We start from the raw sequence: 12390 nt of genomic DNA, 5'->3' as shown, positions 1-12390 counted from the left end.
GAACATAAGAAGAGCCCTGCTGGATCAGACCAAGAGTCCATCTAGTCTGGCATTCTGTTCATACAGTGGTCAATCAGCTGTTGATGGGAAACCCACAAGCAGGACATGAGTGCAACAGCAGTCTCCCACCCATGTTCCCCAGCAACTGGTGTACATAGGCATGCTGCCTCTGAGACTGGATGAAAGGATGATCATATGTTAAAATCAGTGAAGGCTGGTGGTTCCGATGTCGGTGGGGCAGTGCATCCACTCCGGGTTTCAGTCTGAACCAGTCAGAACTCTAATGGAGCTATCCAAGGTGTGAAATTCACTGCCCCACTGATGCCAGAGCCACCGGCCTCCACTGATTAAAATATCCGTAAACCACCAAAGTAGCTCCCAGTTCTTCTGGACGTACACAGTCTAGCAAGTAAGTCCAGAAAAGTTGCTAGTCCACAGATTTTAATAAACTTGCCTGCCAATATATGGATGGGTTTGTTATTTGTGAGCCTCGTGTGGCGCAGAGTGGTAGGCGGCAGTATTGCAACCGAAACTCTCCCCACGACCTGAGTTCGATCCCAGCGGAAGCTGGGTCCCAGGTAGCTGGCTCAGGTTGACTCAGCCTTCCATCCTTCCAAGGTCAGTAAAACGAGTACCCAGCTTGCTGGGGGAAAGGTAGTCACGACTGGGGAAGGCAACGGCAAACCACCCTGCTACAGTCTGCCATGAAAACGCCAGCGCAAGCGGCGTCCCTCTAGGAGTCAGCAATGACTTGGTGCTTGCACAGGAGGAACCTTCCCTTTTTTTTCTCTTGTTATTTGTGGAACATCGATGACCTGAAAGAAAAAGAATGGCCTCCTTTCCAGTCTATGAAGGCTCCCTCCCTTCCCATATTACCTGGACACCTCCCAGGTTTTTAATAATGCAAAACATGTAACTTACAATATCTAGTAATCTTTACAACAATGCTGCAAGGCAGACCAATGTTATTAAACCCACACTGCGGAGTTTTTATTCTGGAGAGGGTGGGGGGAGGGATAGATCGTTTCGTCCCTGTTAACTGATTTTTAAAAATGGTGCAAGAGGGCCACAGATCAATTAATCCTGCTACTAACAATTCAAAAATGCAGGCTTACAAGCAGAACCTGCAACAAACCGGGGCAGTGTGGAATGCTCTTGTTCAGTGTTCTAGACATGCTTACTTTGGGGATGCTCCATCCCACCCACACCCAACCCTCAGTTCTATGTTTTTTTTATTTCCCAAACATATACTCTGCATTCCACAACTACTGAGCACACTCAGTTCTCCTTGGGCTGTTCTCTCCTCACACTTAGGGTTTTTCCCTACAGATTTTGGGTATTTCTGCAAATAAAGAAATACTCCCATGAGCATGCCAATAGCTCCCTCTTGTTTCTCTGTGGGCCCCTTTTGGCTTAAATCCTGTTGGTACTCAATGGCGTGTTCACTATTATAAGGAGTGCTGGGACTTGAAGGTCATAGTACTGAAATATATTTTTAAAAAACCATCTAGACCAACACCTGTGACCAACTTCAGGTGTGTTACCTAGGAATAATAATCCCACCCGCCCCCGAGATGACTCTAAGAGATGGGGCTGCACTCCCAATCCTGTCTCCTGGGGAAGTCTATCTGGCTCCTACAGCTTGCAAAAAAATGTCTCTACCTCAAAAATATCGGAGGCACTCTCTTTCACCCAGGAGTTTCAGCACAATTAGCATCGTTTAAAAGATATTTAAGAAGCCAGTCGTTATTTTGGCACTTTCTGGGTTTCCAGGGTAAAGCTTTAATTAGAATTGATAGCCCTGTTTTCTGAAGAGGGTGACCTTTGACTTGCAAAATTAGTGGGAGGAAGTTACTTTGCTGGAACACTTAAATGCCTTCTCTTGACAAGGCAAGGTTACCTCTAGGATGGAATATTGCTTTCAGGGTTGAGTAGCACTACAAGTGGCAGAGAGAGGGAAAAAATTAAATTGCTAATTTTAAAGGGCAGGATGGAAAAGACATAAAAAACGTACAGCACAGCAAGCTCTGCTAACAAGGCCTTGGGGTCTGACCCTTCAGCTCTTAACGCAAGCAAAAGCCCGAAGGACCAGAAGTTAAGAAAGAAAAGGATTAATATCGAGTAGGGATTGTAGGGATTTCAAGGGCGTCAACACTGTCGAGCCTCAAAATGTGAGGAAGTCTTCCCTCTGAAGGAGTGAGCGTTCACTGGAGGTGGAGAGAGCTCTTCATCACCACCACCCCATTCCCCCTGGGGGTCTGTGTTGACACAGCGCGAACCCCTCCTACCCCTCCCGGTCAGCAACGAAGGGTGCTTCCAAAACCCACAATCCATCGCCAGAAATTCTTATAACCATTTCAGTCCATTTGATTTTCCCACCGCTCGCTCTCTCCTCCTTCAAGCACCACATCCAGGCCCACCTTTTAAACATGGCCTTTGGCTTATCCTCTTAATCCTCTTCCCCAGCTCCATCCAAGTTTTACATATCTGTAACAGCATTTACCTGCGCTTATCCTCCCTCATTCTGTTGTTCCACATTGTCTGTTTTAGCTTGTACAGTCTTACGGGGTGGGTGGGGGCCAGCACTAGTTTGGACTACCTAATTCTGTAAGCTGCCCTGGACACCCCCCGCCCCTTTGACTTCCTCACTAACACACTCACAGAGCAGGTTCTCAAGAACATAAAGGGGAAATAAAGCAGAGTGGCTTATTTTACCTCCCTGTGCATGCCGGTCGTGAGCCACCAAATTAGCATAATTACCCTCTCTGGTAATTCAGGAGCAATTCAGTAACTCAGGGTCAAACTAGACATGATATTAATTGTGTGACTGCAGTTAATCTGCACATTTTTTGTTACGCAAATAGCAGCTGTGGGGAAGCCCGAGTAGCTTCGGGTCCATGGCGGATGAGAGGGGAAGTTTAATTCTATCTCCTTCCGCACCACACACTGTTTGTATTTCAAAGGCAGCCTACATTGGCACCAATGGGGGCTTTCCTTGAAATACAAATAGCAGCTTTGGAGAGACATTTTTGTCAGGACTGTGGCAGGGAGGGAGAATTATACTCCCCTTTCTCACACTCACTCACTCACTCACTCACATACATCCAAAGGAGTTCTCTCAACTACTATTTATATAACAAAAATGTATAAATGTGCATGTTAATTGCACCCACGCAATTAACATCATGTCTAGTTTGGCCTTCAAGCCTCAATTATTGAAAAACTTGCAAAACAAAATGGCCCTATGTTTTTTCCCAAGTCCAGGAGAGAGTTCAGGAGATTGTTCCATAACTTTGGGGCTGTATCAACATAGTCCTGGGTCTTTCCTTTAGAACTTTTACCTCTATCAGAGGGTGATCTTACCTGCTTCTGTATAGGGGGGGGGGAGAGAGAGAGAGAGAGAGAGTCTGTCTAAAGCATGTTTGACTCAGGCCATGAAAGGTTTTAAAAGGTCTGAAGCCACTCCTTGAACTTGGCCCAGAAATGCATTGGTAGCCAATGCAGTGCAAAAATAGTTAAGTGTCTCTTTAATAATTAAGTGCCTACACCAACCAGAAGGCAGTCGAAGACATTCTACATCAACGGAAGCTTCCGAAGCATCTTCAGTGGCAGCCCCACTTTAACAAATAAGTGGCATAAAAGCATTTTTTACCACAAATCCTCCTCCACGAACTTACCCTGTGCACTCTCCTCACTATTAAACTGGACAAGAGTAGAGGAGAAAAAAGAAAGGGCCCCTCATCTAGGGGCAGGGCATATGGGTAGAGAAATGAAATCCTCTGCCATGCTGGTGGCACAGTTATGGAACTCCCTTGCCCATGGAGGGTCGCTTGGACATTAAGGAGGCAAGTGAATGCTGTTTTAATTTAGAGGGCTTTTACCTGAATTTTTATTAATAATTTTAATCTGGAAAAATGCTGGCTTAAATTCCTGCATGGTTATGAATTAAATATGGGATTTGATGGGGTGTAACGTTTGTAATGTTATCCATTGTAAACTGCTTACGGAGCTATACTACTGAACAGCCTATAAGTTAAATCAGGGGTGCAGACGTTCAGCCTTGAGGGCCAAATCCGCCCTCCAGGTTTCTCCAGAGGGCCCCACTGCCTTCCCCTGGCCCCACCCCCTTTTCCCCAAGAACCAATTGTTTGGGGGTTTCCTGGCTTTTGTGCAATTTTTTCCGCATTCTAAAAAGTTGGAATGCCTCCCCTAAGGCTTAGTTATTAGCAATAAGAGCTTTAAAATAAAATATGCTGGCATTTTCGGGTTCAGGCCCCATACCTTTAGCCTTGGCCCCTCCCACAACTGGAACGCAGCCCCTGAGAGCTTCTAAACCAGAACTCAGTACTCAGGCTGAAAGACGTTCTGCACCTCTGAGTTAAATAAACATAATTTAGGTCGCAATCCTACCCAGACAGGTGGCCGCCTCCGAATTCAGAGGCGACCACCTATTCAAAGCAGGGCAAAAGAAACACAGAGGGGATTGTTCCCTCCATGCTTCTCCTGCCCCGCATTTTTGGCTAGACAGCCGACTGCAGCTGTCTAGCCATGGGAGGACGGAGCGATAAAGGAGGCTGCTGCATAGGATGTGTTGTACAGGCATTTCCACCCTCCCCGCCCCAGATCGCCCCCAGCCATGCCCCTTTTCGGCCACTCCGCGCTCCTCTTGCAAGCACGGAGGACGGGGCTGTTCCACGCTGCCTTGGAGGCAGCGCGGATGTGTGGGGAGGTCAGTTATCTTGGAGTGCGGGCTCCGAGGTCGGTTCCTGGATAGCACAATATCCTATGGGATGTCTAGCCACTGTCTAGCGGCCATAGGATTGCTCCCTCCATGTGTTAACAACTTGGGTTGGAGTGGCTCAGCCTTGGCAGATGTTTGGGGTTACCTGTGGGTGGCTCCCCACACAAAAAACCCTGCTAACTGGGGCAGATGTTGAGACCAACAGTCCTTGTGGGGCTCCCACTCCCAGCGAGGTACAAGAGTCAGACAGGGTGTCTTGGGATATCCACACCCATGACCCTACTTTGCAGCAATTTGTACCGAGTACGCTTCATTCTTCCCTCACTAGCTATGAGGAAGATGAGAGGGCTGTATAGCTCTGTGGCAGGACACAGCCTGAAGGGCACAGGTTCAAACCCTGGCACCAGATTGCTGGTTTTAAACTTCCCACCCTCAAATTATGAGATGAAATAACAAGACCCCTGCTCGGACTGCGGGATAGCCACAAAGGGTGGTTGCCATCTGCAAGGAGCAAGTCTTCCCTGCTGTAGCTCTAGAACTGTGGAACGCTCTCGCCCGGGAGGTTCATTTGCCCCTTCACTTCCCACCAAACTTACGGGAGCAGAATCGTATTATTTCTGCTCCATATATCTGTTATAGATTTTTAGACTTTTAATGTTAAAAAGGAGGGGGTTGGTATATTTTTTGTTATTTTATAAACGGCCTTGGAACTTTTGTTGAAAGGTGATACATAAATGAAAATTGAAATTACTCTGGGGAAGACACTCTTGCCTGAGACCCTGAAGAGCTCTTGGCCAATCAGAGCAGACAGTACTGGGTTACATAGACCAACAGTCTGATGGTATAAGGCAGCTTCCTATATTCTACCTTTTATGGTACGTACATCAGTGGGTTCATGGCCTTCCCTGCCAGGAAAGCACTTCATATTTCTAGGTGAAGAAGACCTCAGGGCCTGCCACAGCTGGATTCCCCACCCTGCTCCCCAGGGCCATCTTCCACCAACAGCCCTGTGGGAAGAATTCCACAAGAGGGAGGTAGATGAAGGCAACACCAGGCATCTGCTCCTGTTCCAGTGGGATTCTCCCTGCCCCCAGGGCCATCTTCCACCAACTGCCCTGTAGGAAGGATCCAGATGATTTACTTCTGTATTACTTTTTATTTTTTATTTGTTAATATTGTTTATTGTGATTTTATTATTTGTATGTTTACCTGCAAGCCACCTTGGTAGGATGTGTATCCTGAAAGGCGGCATATACATTACTGCAACAAACAAACAAACAAACAAACATGGAATTGCTAAACAAAAAGGTAAAGGTACAGGGGCAATCCTATGGGAGAACACGGGAAAATAAAATCTCAGTATAAAATGACTACCCACCACCACATTGTTTACCTAAGCCCCGCCCAGCCAATATGCCCCCCTCCACGGAACTTGCCCCGTAGCCAGATACCGCTTTTCAGCTGGAATGGCACATTTTTAATGTCACTCAGGACCCACATTCTAGGATTTGCATTCCTTAAGAAGGGGGGGGGCAGGAGAAGGGGGGGAAGTTAACCTTTTGTTTTATTGAATTAAAATGCCACGGAAATGCTGATGTAGTCTTCAGAGACTAAAATACTTTTACCAAGAAGAATAGCTGTCATTTATTAGACACAAAGAACAATTACTTGATAGGATGCTTTCTGACAAAAAGCAGATTGGTATTCTTGTCATAGAAAAAGGCATTGTAGGGGGGGAAGTGGGGGGGGGGGAGAAAACCCAGCACAGACCTCTGAGACTTGAATAATTTAAAGCTGCATTTGGTGCAATTTGAATTTTTCTTTAGGGAGGCAAAGTTAAATACCTTTAATTTGTTCTAATTATTTCAAATTTGCAAGTTAATTATGGCTGATCATTAAATAACAAAAAGGACTATCATCTCCATAGAGTTTTACCTCCTACCCTCTGCATTACTTAAGCTCGATTTTAGTATGCATGAATTAACTTTCTAAATAATCGCACGGTTTGACTAAATGGCTCAGTAAAATGAGCTCTGATCCTCAGAATAAGCATTAATGGACATTAGGAAGGCTACTGGGACCCATGTTGCTTACATTATAAGTATTTTTAATGGGGTCTTATTTACTAATCTTTATATACTGCTCAAGTTAGGGCACTAATACAGCTTCATTAGTCTGCTTTAGTAGAGGGAGAAAATGTCACTTCTTCACAACACTAAAACCAATGTCTGCTCAGAGGTAGCTAAATTCATTTTTAAATTAAAGGAAGCCAAGTATGATGGAATTTAACTTGTTCGAGAGCAGCCCATCCTGATGAATCAATCTAGCATAATGGCAGCCTTGGTCCACAAAAGGAATTTTACGGGACCACCGAAGTGCTAAGCTACCCAAGCAGCAAGAGAGCCTTTCTCCTCCCGGCCACAGAGTACCACTTACCGCCAACACCCAAAAGCTTGCACCAGGCTCCTGTTCGGCATTCATTGTTTGGCTGGCTGCTTCCCAGCCATGAATTCTGAATTTGGAGGCTCACCTTTTCCTGAACCCTGATCTCATCATACATTTTGCAGGACTGATCAGAGGTATCCAGAGAACATTAAGCCAGCAAAGCGCTTGGAAGCCGACAAGCACAAGGGCAGCAACAGAGGCCCTCCGATATTGATTATTCAACAGATGGCCGCCACAGTTTTACCCTCCTGCACCCCAGCTGAGACCGCACGCTGGGGAGCTTAACCACTGAGAAACTGACGGATTGCCTTGGTTGGGCTCACCTCACGCTCTTAATTGGCTGCACCGTTCTGTTTCTGGCCGTCAAATGCTGACAGGTGTGATGGCTGTAGAAGCTCCATTTCTGCCTTTCAAAGGTATAAACAAGTATGCCGAAGTAGATGTACCATAATGCACCTGGGGATGTCAGACGAAGCCCCCATAAGCTGAAGGACTGTTTGTCACTCTGCCCCCAAACATCTCTCTCCATATGGCATAGGTAAAGACAGCCGAAACCAAGTGGAGAAATTCCAGGGATAAGGCTGCATGCATAATTTGGTGGATTTCTACAGAATTTGACCCCCACACTGATGTTGCTCCAAAATATGCATGGGTGGGGTGGGGGCTTCTAGGGTCTGTGGTCCTAGCAGCATGCAGGTGCACTTCAGCAGGTCTTCAGACATGATGGGCCCCAAGAGCCCCTCATAGGGGGACTCTGCAGAGGAGGGTCATCAACTTGCACCAGCATATACAGGCCTTTGCAAAGCCTGCAGCCTGCATGAAGGCTGTTCACCGCCACTCCCAGATTTTTATTTTTGGGTTGCGGAGGGAATCTGCACCATACAGCTGGCACTTTTCCTGAAGAGTTCCGGATGCTCCTGAGCACCAGGAAAGGGGTTAAGCAGCCTCTCCCCCTACTAGTCAGCCACTCCCAATTACAGCCTCCTGTAGCTGCTTTTCATACTAAGAAAATGTTGGAAGGAAAGGAAGACGCACGGAACTGCCCGTCACATGCATTATCATCCTAAGACTTGGGCTCTGGCAAGTCTCCAGGAGGCGGGTTTTCCGCCACTGAAGGGCAACCACTGGGAACGTCGCTCTAGCTCAGAGGGCACAGAGGCCATTCTTGGTTGAGCTCAACAACTGCACTAGGACCTAGAGCTACAGGCCACCTCTCAGATATGTTGGGCCCAAGACTGTTTAGAGCACAGTAATCTCAGCACTTAGATAATGCAGGCTAAAGTTTTTAAACAGCCTAGACCCTGAACACCTTAAGGAGTAGCTGCTCTCTTATGAATCTGCTTGTGCCTTAAGGACAGCTTCTGTGGACCCCCTGGCTGTCAGAAGTATGGCTAGTGGCATGAGAGACAGGACCTTTTCTGGGGTGGTGCCAAATCCATGGAATGCCATCCCTGGGGAGATCTACCAGGTGCCTTCTCAGACCATATTTAGATGGGTACTAGAGACACGCTTCTCCCAGTAGGGTCTTTGCTTGATAATAGTTGCAACATTTGAAGTGTTTTACTTGACTCACTCTGATGCTGCTTTGATTCCTATTCCATTGTTATTATGTCTGTTTTAGACTGTGATTCTCCTGGGATTAATTGTTAGCTGCTTTGAAGACAGTTTCATACAAAAGCAAGACAGAATATCAAAGTTGTTAAGGGTCATGCAAAACCTGAAACATGTTATGCAGCATGATATACATTTTTGTCGTATATTGATCATACATCCCAGACCTGACCCCTTCCAGGTCAGTATAAACTTTCACTGACCTGCTAAGAGAAAATAATTTCAGCTTGAAGGTTTTTCAGTTCTGTACTCTATGCATCCTAACTGAACTGGATTGTGTTTCATTGTATTCTTTAACTTTTCAGGCTATGTTTGGCCCATGCTTATTGTACTGAAAAAAATGTTATAAAATTAATGTTTTTAAAAGGGGTGGGAAAAGAAAAAAAGCAGGACAGAAGTCTATTAAACAAGCTAAGGGCTTTATAGCAGCACCTTAAGTTTAACCTACAAGACATCAGACACTGACCTAAGGCACCCGTATAACGACCGTCCAGAGGAGAGCCACCCTCAGGTAGGAGGCAGATCACAACACTCTGCACCAATCAATAGAATAAAGCCACTCAAATGCAGCTCTCCAAATGTCTTCCACTAAATCCCATACTTGCATTAGATTTTGAATGAAGGTGGGCTCTGTTAACCCAGGGCACAAGTGCAGATCCCATGCCATATTCCAGGCTAAAAGACGGACTGGCGGGGGTTTAAGAAAGCCGATAGTACCTAGGCACACCTACAGCTGGAGTGGGCCAGTTCAACAACCTTCAAGAACTGAAGCTTGGAGCGGGTAGCAACATGCCAGGAGACTACGTCGAGGACAGGACTTGTCCCCCAAACACACATGATGAATGACTAGATTAACTAAATGGATGGGTGAGGACAACTCTTCCTCCCCAGCCTGACACCCCCAGACCAACAGCTGCCCTGCGGCACCTGCAATGGCAGAGGAAGCGGAAGCGGCGGGGAGGGGAGGGGAGGGGAGAGGAAGAAGCACTGCTGCAGTCTGCAGGTTGCCTGTTGAGAAATGGGCTGCATATGATTTCCTAGTGATGCTGTTAATCCTCAAGAATCATTACTGACAGATCCTATCTGGGGCTTTTTCTGATACTTCTTTCCAAAACAGGGAGGACACTATACAAATTTAATAATCTACCAATTGATCACCATAGCTTAATTCTCATTAAGGGGGTAAACCTGTGTCTGAGCTGTACCATTGTGGGGGTGGGGCCCTCAACATGACAGAATGCGCGCTGGGTATCCTGTCTTCTCATGATGTGGCCAAAGTACTTCAGTTTTGCCTTTCATATCCTTCCCTCAAGGGAGCAATCTGGCTTTATCTCCTGGAGTATGGACTGGTTTGATCTTCTTGCAGTCCAACTCTCAGAATTTTCCTCCGGCACCACAGTTCAAAAGCATCTATCTTCCTTCGCTCAGCCTTCCTTATGGTCCAGCTCTCGCAGCCATAGGTTACTATGGGGAATACCATTGCTTGAACTATGCGGACCTTTGTTGTCAGTGTGATGTCTCTGCTCTTCACTATTTTATCAAGATTTGTCATTGCTCTCCTCCCAAGAAGTAAACGTCTTCTGATTTCCTGGCTGCAGTCAGCGTCTGCAGTCATCTTTGCGCCTAGAAAGACAAAGTCTGTCACTGCCTCCACGTTTTCTCCCTGTATTTGCCAGTTCTCAATCAAGCTGGTTGCCATAATCTTGGTTTTTTTGAGGTTTAACTGCAACCCAGCTTTTGCACTTTCTTCTTTCACCTTCATCATGAGGTTCCTCAGCTCCTCCTCGCTTTCAGCCATCAAAGTGGTCGAAGTGGTCAAAGAATGCGCTGTGCAAAATAAATATTCCTTGCATGCAGAAAACTAGATGACAAGAAGGGGGCTGGGGTAGAACCCTTCTCCCTGATATGCTAGTTTTCTAGGTGTAGGGATATATCTATAACTATGTTGTATGGAGGAGCATTTCAATATGCAAGTCCTTGATTGCCACATGAAGAGGTTCAGCCCAGACACAGCTAGGTTCACGCTGTACCAAATTTCTGTATTCGTGGAACCTGATCCTGGAAACCTACATGTTGGACTTATATTGTGATATTCTGGAGTTTATTATGATTTTTTGCTTTCAGAACATAGCTGTACCCTCTACCTCTTTCAAAACCAGCACACATGGTAATGCCCCCCCACCCAGCCCCCAAGAAATAACGAATTAAATGGGTCTTTAAATTGAAGATAGCACATCCTCTCTGAAGCCTTGTCCTAATTTTGCTGCAAAAAATCAATCATGTTTTGATCCTCCCCTACACAACTCCAGGTCCTAATTGGCTGCCCTAATAAACAGCAAAATGATTAGAAATTATCCTCTTTCCTCCTTCCTCTTCTGTGGAAAATAAATCTCAGAAAGCAAAGGGTGGGGTGGGGGGGATCCCTCCAGCTCAGAGCTTTGTAGAGATTCATGTCGAAGTCAGGCCTGGCAAGCTTTAAGCGGGACAATATGCCAGGAATTCACGCGTGGCCTTTTGTACGGAGCAGAGTAGGGCAGCTGTCGCTCCAGCGAGCAGGGCTGTCAGCCTTCACAAAAGAAAGCCATGTAAATGTCAAGTCACAGGTATAAAAACAATCCTTCAAATACAGCGCCCACATATCTAGAAAAACCTGCCTGGCTCTTGGTGGTAAAAACACTGCAAGGATTGACAGAACAGCCTCTTCCAAACAAAGTTTCTGACCTAAATCCCAGCTTCTGCAGCAGTTTGAACGGCTCTACTGTCATTCTCTGGATGGTGTGGCATGATCGGGGTGGGGTGGGGTGAGGAATGCAGCATGTAGGAAGGGGGGTTCTTCTAACACAGGCTTTTTTCATTACAGTTTCATGGATCCCCAGACAGGGTTGTGCTTTCTGAGAATGGCCTTGTTTGGACATAACATTAAACCATAGTTTAGTGTTACAAGAAAAGCCGAGGCAAGCCATGGCTCTGGCGCTTCCTACCTCTGCCCCTCACAGCACACCTATGAGGAGGAATTTGAAAGCTTTTTCTTCCATTTTAGATTAACCACAGCTTGCCGTGCCACCCAAACATGGACAAACTGTGGTTACTCTTAACTATGGTTAATTAAAGCAAAGGCAAGCCATAGTGTATGAAGATGGATTGTTTCAACTAACCATGGTTAAACTTAACCACAGTGTATATTTCAGATGGCCCACTGAACTGTGGTTAATCTAAAACAGAATTGGAAGTTTCCAGTCTCCTGCTTTTCCTCCATGGCGGTGGTGAAGGGAGTGGGAGCATGAAAGCTAAACTATGGTTCAAATGCAGCCATTGCATTAATCTTCAAGGTGCTAGAGGACTCTTCGTCATTTGTTTCCCAAAAGTGCTCCCCCATCTTCTAAAACAACATGAGAAGCAACTTACGATATATATCCCCTTTGTTTATAGTGCCATATTAAAGCACCCAGACAACAGTACTGCTAATTTTTGCTCCCTTTTGTCCACCCTCAGGTGGTGCTGTGTCCAGATCTCGGGTCACTATCTCAGTCCCCACCTCCGTTCAGCTCCTAGAACCACTTGCGACCCGCCCTCCAGCAGCATTCCTCATTCTA

At 46.2% G+C, this 12390-nt stretch overlaps 1 protein-coding gene across 16 annotated transcripts in view; it reads right to left on the bottom strand.

Annotated features, from left to right (window-relative positions):
* The window catches only part of KIAA1328 (KIAA1328 ortholog), a 282897-nt gene that overhangs the window by 73290 nt on the left and 197217 nt on the right, over positions 1–12390 (bottom strand). The gene's annotated exons all lie outside the window — the stretch shown is intronic.

This window comes from Heloderma suspectum, chromosome 2 (assembly GCF_057233095.1).
Source record: "Heloderma suspectum isolate Gila_16-S chromosome 2, 16-S_ref, whole genome shotgun sequence".
Taxonomy (NCBI): Eukaryota; Metazoa; Chordata; class Lepidosauria; order Squamata; family Helodermatidae; genus Heloderma; species Heloderma suspectum.
Note: the sequence above shows the minus strand (reverse complement) of the source record. Positions and strands in the feature narration are given on the sequence as shown.